Genomic DNA, 6,647 nt, shown 5'->3' on the forward strand with positions numbered 1-6,647 from the left:
CATAGAACACCATGCCTCGGCAGGACCAGGGCTAGTAGTGAATCTATGGATGTAATGCTACTAATACCATAACACAGTGTTACAATATAAAAATGCCAGATGGAAATAGTTATTAATATAAAAACATACATAATAAAATAAAAAGTATTTTAAATTAGAACATTGCTGATAGAAGTCATTTAAATACACACTAAAGTCAAAGTTAAACTTTCATGATTCAGATAGAGCACGCTGTAAAAAAAAACCTTTCATGTTTACTTCCATTACCAAAATGTGTACAATCTTTTTATATGTACACTTTCTAAGGCACCAACTCCTACTGAGCATGTGTAAGAGTTCACCGTATAAATGTATTTGTCTTTTGTGATTGGCTGATGACTTTCAGATGATACAGAGGGCAGGGAAAAAATAAGTACTTTTTCAGGGGTTAAGCACATAGCGATGATCAAAAGTTTGCATGCAAAAATGTGAAAGAACATGTTTAAACAGGGATAGTCTTCGTGCAGTTATCAAAGAAAAAGGGCTGTCCATGCGAGTGGTAAGCTGTCTCAGATAAAAAAATAATGAGAGCTCTCTGGTATTTAAAAGTTTGCAATGGAGGACGAAGTACACAGGAAGAAACCGGCGTGTGTTTAAACTTTCATTTTACGGCTTATACAAATCAAAATAAGCTGCTTTTAGTGCACATTGCCTGTAATTTTCATAGGCATAGGTTTTTCTTTCAAAGTAATTAGTGTTTACGGTATTTTGATAAAAGCTTGCCACGTTTAAGCTGGGAGAAAAAAACAGTGAGATCTGTAGGGTGAAAATGTTTAGATAATTATGCTGGGATTTGAGAGACAATGTCATACACTCCCATGTAATGCCCATGTTCAGCTCATTTTACGATAAAACAACAATTACGCACTGTGTTTTGTACTTATAAGTACGAATGCCTATGTGTTTTTGCACAGCCAGTGTACTTAAATTACAATTTACTTTGTAAACAACAAACAAGAGGGCACCTCACAGCATAACTAGACTTCAAGAATGTATTAGAGTAACAGAAGGAACCCAAAATGGGACACTCACATTTAGTTGAGCACTAAGTTTAAATTAGTGATGAAAAAGCAGGCTGAATCTTAAAGCTTCCAGTTGGCTGTCACCAACAGCAGATCACTGCTAATGGCTCTCGGTTCAGCTTGGGCTTGTTTTGCTAACTCCACTCTGATCAGGTGACCCCTGCCTCTGGATAGCTGATCTTTCACAGAATCAATCAATCAATCAAAATGTCTCTGTGCTGTGTAAAGAGTCACTTGGAAAAAGAGTATCAAACTTGAGATACACTGTAAGGAGCTTCAAAATTAATTTGTTTCAATTGTATAAAAATACAAATTATTTAAATGTTTAGAAACAACAATTATTTAAAAAGCAATTGTAATCTTTAAAAACAGAAATTCAACCGTTTTCTCTCAGCTCAGTATGAGCTGTTTCCTCAGAAGAACTGGGAAACCGGTTGCATTTCTGGTTTTAAAGATTACAATTGCTCTTTAAATAATTGTTGTTTTTACACAATAACAAAATGTGTATTTTTCTACAATTGGAACAAATTATTCTTGAAGCTTCTTACTGTGTATCTCAAGTTTGATACTTTTTCCAAGTAACTCTTTACACAGTATTGAAACAATGTCCTTAGGTCTGTATCCCCTCTGTTGGAATCTTAGACTCATCTCCTCCTTAAATGGTGTCTCACATAATCCAGGGTGAGAGTTATTTCTAATGACTCTCATAATCTGTCCTTTCAGGACTGCTTTAATTAACATTGGGTGAAGACCCAAGCATTGTGAAGCAATTGTTGTACTGGACTATATAAAATACAGCCAAGAGATCTACACACAACTTGCTGACCCAACAATCTACAGACTCCTTAAATGCAATCCTATGCAGGAGCATAAGGGTATGAAATGACAACATACTACAGAAAGGATTCAGGAATGATTGGATCGACAAATACATTTGATTTTTTGTCAGTGACCCACCCTGTTTACCCTATCCTATACACACTGCCCAAGGTACAAAAGGATATACAGAATCCCCCTGGCTTATTGATCACATTCCACCTCTAAGAAGAGAAGGAAACCAAGCAAAACTGCTACTGCAGGATGAAGCCCGGTGGATTTGCCGCCTGAACAATGTCCACCTACTTTGTCTCAATATGAACATGGACTGTTACTGTTTTCAATAATATTCAGCCAGGCCAAAGATAGAAAGCCTAAGGTTTTGGTACCAGTTATAACCTGCTAAGTTATATATGTTGTGTCCACGCTACTTTACTTGTCTTCCAACCGTATGCTCACAATAGACATTGTTTGGTCTAAGTAGTATTATTAGCACTGTCCTAATTTTTTGATAACTTTTTGCTAATTATTATTACCAATAATGACTAACCATTTTGAATAGTACCTTTAGGTTAGCCACATCTGCTCAGATAACTTTTGGTATTAATCTGGTCTATGCCATAACTACATTATGTCTAAGTTTGTATTTCATTGTTTTTTTGTATCTTTATTCTGTTTTATTGTTATTAAGTATATGGGTATTATGATTAAGGTGGCGGTATAGTATGATATGCAATATACATACTTAACGGAATTATGTAAAGTCATCTATTGGTAACTATACTATGTAGCTCATGGTATGTGCTAATATGTATCAAAACATATTCATGTCAAATGTTCTGCCACTATTGTTATTTGTTATTTTTAGATAGAATATTTTTACACTGGGACTTTACACTATACTATGTACCTCACTAATATGTATTGATCACTGCACTTTATATTGCTTTTAACCATTTTATATGTGCATCACCATGACAACAGTTTGGTGTTTTTTTCTGTGAAGGGGTGGGGTCTATGGCTATTTATTGCACACACTAAAGATACCCTGGGGAGAACACCTATATATTCAAAAGTTGTGAAATGAATTGTATTTAAAATATAAAATAACATAATTGCTTAATCCATTTGAGAATGGGCATTATGGACATACAATTGAGAGATAAAACTATGTGTTGAAAATAAAGAAATATATTTATAAATAAAATACAAGATAAATCTAAGATGCCGGCATCTAAATATCAATACATAGTAACAGTAGCAGTACGAATAAAAACATGAAACATGCCGGTTGGGCGGGCACTGGCAACGGACGCAACTAAGAGAGCTCCGTTGTTTGATCCTTATATTAGGCAGCGTTTAGCGCTACAAGTAGCCCATTAAGCCACTATCCTTGGCAGAGGGACCTTAACCCCTGTCCGGACACGAGCAGGCAAGGAGATTCTCCAACTTCTCCCCCACCGGAGCGCAAATAAAAAAGTGGATAAACTGAGGTACGGCAGTCGGAACGGCTACACTACCACAGGGCTTTTCTCAACCCCTTTTGCTGCGGCAAGTGCAGCCGCATAAATACAAGACAACAGTCAGCAGCTGTAAGGCAGCGATCGGAACTGCATAACGGAGGTCAGTAGTGCCGCGTGCGGCCATTTTCCCCTATACGCAGCAAACTTTCTCTTTTACTTTTGGCGCCACTCCAGCCTGACACTACTGCTAAGAAACGACTCACTACCCTAATAATAATAGGCTCTGGAGAGGTGTGGGGAAAAAGTTCACTCCCTCAGTGAAAACGGTGCGGTGTGGTGGGAACTGTTGTAAGCTCACATCAAAAGACTGGAACTTTATTGCCATAATTACTTCCACACACACAGGTGAAGCAGCACTACACAGCTCCTGTAGGGATCAAGGGAGATAAGGCACCTATTATTAGCTCTTTATTTCGATATCTGACTGGGGGAGCAGAGGAGAGCACCAAGCCTCATGTATTAAAAATAAAGTGAACAGCACCCTTTCTCTTTTTATTGATATTTTCAGCCCCGTGTGGGCAGCAGGCGATATGAGGAGATAAACGCTGAGTGACCCACCCCAAGACACCCCCCCCCCAGAAACTCTCCTGAGCTACCTGTTGTTCTGACTTGATCCTTGCAAACCACAAGACCTTAAGAAGCAGAACTGGTCCTAATACTGGGACATCTTTTGTCTGTATGCAAAAATATTACACCCCTTATAATAAAAGAACTGATAACATGTCTAAGCAACGCCAGACTGAGAGACGGCAAAAAAGCCAAGCTGAAGTGCATACGCCGCCAGCCGCGGCAATGGAGCTCTCTGACCCTCTGCCACAAGATACCCACCCAATAGTCTCACAGCTGTCTGCCTTATTCTTACCAAAAATTGAACAATTACAGACGGGACTAGACACCTTGTCCACAGATTTTAAGACCTTCTCAACACGATTAAATACAGTGGAGCAAAAGGTAGCAGATACAGAGACACAGCAGAGAGAATCTGCGCTAGACATCACGCAGCTTCAACGCCAAAATAAAGCTTTAATGTCTAAAATAGAGGACCTGGAAAACAGATCCCGGCGAAACAACATCCGTGTGGTGGGGTTATCTGAAATGGTTCCAGGTTCCGCACTAATTGAATTCGCAGAAAGAGAGCTCCCGAAGCTGCTAGGTATGGCCGAATCAGATATCCCATGTATTGCAGAAAGAGCGCACCGCGTGGGGCCTTTACCATCCAATAATGGACAAAAAGCCTTATCTAGACAATTGATGATTAAATATCTTAACTTCAAGGACAAAACCCTTATCCTTAAAGCCTACAGACAAACAAAGGAACTAATCTATGAGGGATCCAAAATACACTTATTTCAAGACTACTCGGCCGAAGTGGCAAGGAAGCGCAGAGAATTCTCTCCCTATTGTAGGGAACTTTTGCAAAGAGGTGAATCAGTGTCTCTCTTGTACCCAGCAAGACTCAGGCTGCAGACCCCTCAGGGCCCAAGATTTTTTGAATCTACAACGCAGTTACGGGCTTTTATGGCCTCAAGAAACCCATGCAGAAGGGATCAAAATGAAGTAGATGAAATAGAGGAGGAAGAGAATCCTTGAAGCCGCAGTAGCACTCTCTGTGTGATATGAACTGTGTGGGATCTAAGATCCCCCGCTGCATTTGTTATTGTTCTTGTTTGCAGGGACATGATAGAGGAATGGAAGCTAAGGACATAACTGAAGCATGATGTCAGTGGGCTCAGCCCAGGACACCATTTCATATCCTTTTCTTTGGGAATACAGGGGGGGGGGAGGGGGGGTCCGTTTTTGATTGTCTGCTATATTTTATTACTGCAGTACTTTATTGTTCACTGTTGTTGTGTTGTTTGATTGTTTTTCTCCTTCTCTCTTTTTTGTCTTTTCTCCCTCAACTCTGAGACTTTGAGATACTGCTCTGCTAGAATACGTACTGTATCTTAGTACTGATTGTCAATAATTCTATTCCATTGTATTTTCCAAGGCTGTTAGCGACTCAGCATAACTCAACCTTTCCTGTTCCTAAAGGGAGAGGACCCCAGGGTGTCAGGACCATAAGTAGTGAAAGTGAACGCACACTCAAACGCTTAACACATTGCTCATAGATAACACTGAGCCAGTATACCATAGTAGTCTCTAACACATAGATCATCACATAGGGATCCCTCCCACTGTACTATCATTGAGGATGGGACTACATATTATCTCATGGAATGTAGGGGGAATCACATCTCCTCTGAAACGAAAGGCCATACTGAAGTACTTAAAATCTAGAAAGACTGACATAGCGATCCTCCAAGAAACCCATCTGAAACCCATAGAGCATCAGAAGTTAAAGCAGGGTTGGGTAGGTGAGGTTATATATACTAAATATGACAGCAACAGAGCCAGGGGTGTAGCGATCCTCCTCCGCAAGAATTTAGACTACAACATAACCCACACTGTGTTAGACCCCCAGGGACGATATATCTTACTCAGGCTCACAGTTGAAGGCACTCCAATGCTTCTAGGTGGGGTCTATGGGCCCCACACACATAAGTCAGCCTTCTGGAGTGAACTTAGGGTACAATTACTGAAAATTGCAGATGTCCCGATAGTTCTTGGTGGGGATTATAATATTGCGCCGCAGACCCCTGCTGACAGATTTCATAATCCACTACACTCACAGATAGGTCGCAGCACAAATCTCAACGCTAGGAGAGACACAAACCTGCTTCGCAGGTTTCGAAATGCTCTTCTCCTCACGGACATCTGGAGAGATAGGAACCCAGAGGTCAAGAGTTTTACTTGTGCCACTCCGGCAAAGGACACTCTGTCCCGCATTGATTATTTTTTGATTTCCAGGTCCATGCACTCTAGGGTCAGGGATGCGGGAATAGATAATCCAGTTCTCTCAGATCATGCCCCAATCACACTAAAGCTACAACTAGGGCCAGTCAGGCCTCTCACTTCCAGATGGTTATTCCCCAAGTATCTGCTACATGACAATAATTTTAGGAAGCATCTTATAGGGGAGTGGCTAACGTACGCTGAAACAAATCAGGGACATAGGAACACAACTGTATTGTTCTGGGAGGCAGCTAAGGCAGTGTTGAGAGGCTCTACGACGTCTTATGTCATAAATTTCAAAAAGAAAAAGCAGGTCAGGGAAGAGCTACTTCTTAAGCAACTTTTAAATGCCAGAAATAGATATTTGCGTAACCCTACGACAGCGAACAGACTCAAATATCAAGACACCAAA

The sequence above is a fragment of the Bombina bombina genome, chromosome 3 (assembly GCF_027579735.1).
Source record: "Bombina bombina isolate aBomBom1 chromosome 3, aBomBom1.pri, whole genome shotgun sequence".
In the NCBI taxonomy this organism is placed as follows: Eukaryota; Metazoa; Chordata; class Amphibia; order Anura; family Bombinatoridae; genus Bombina; species Bombina bombina.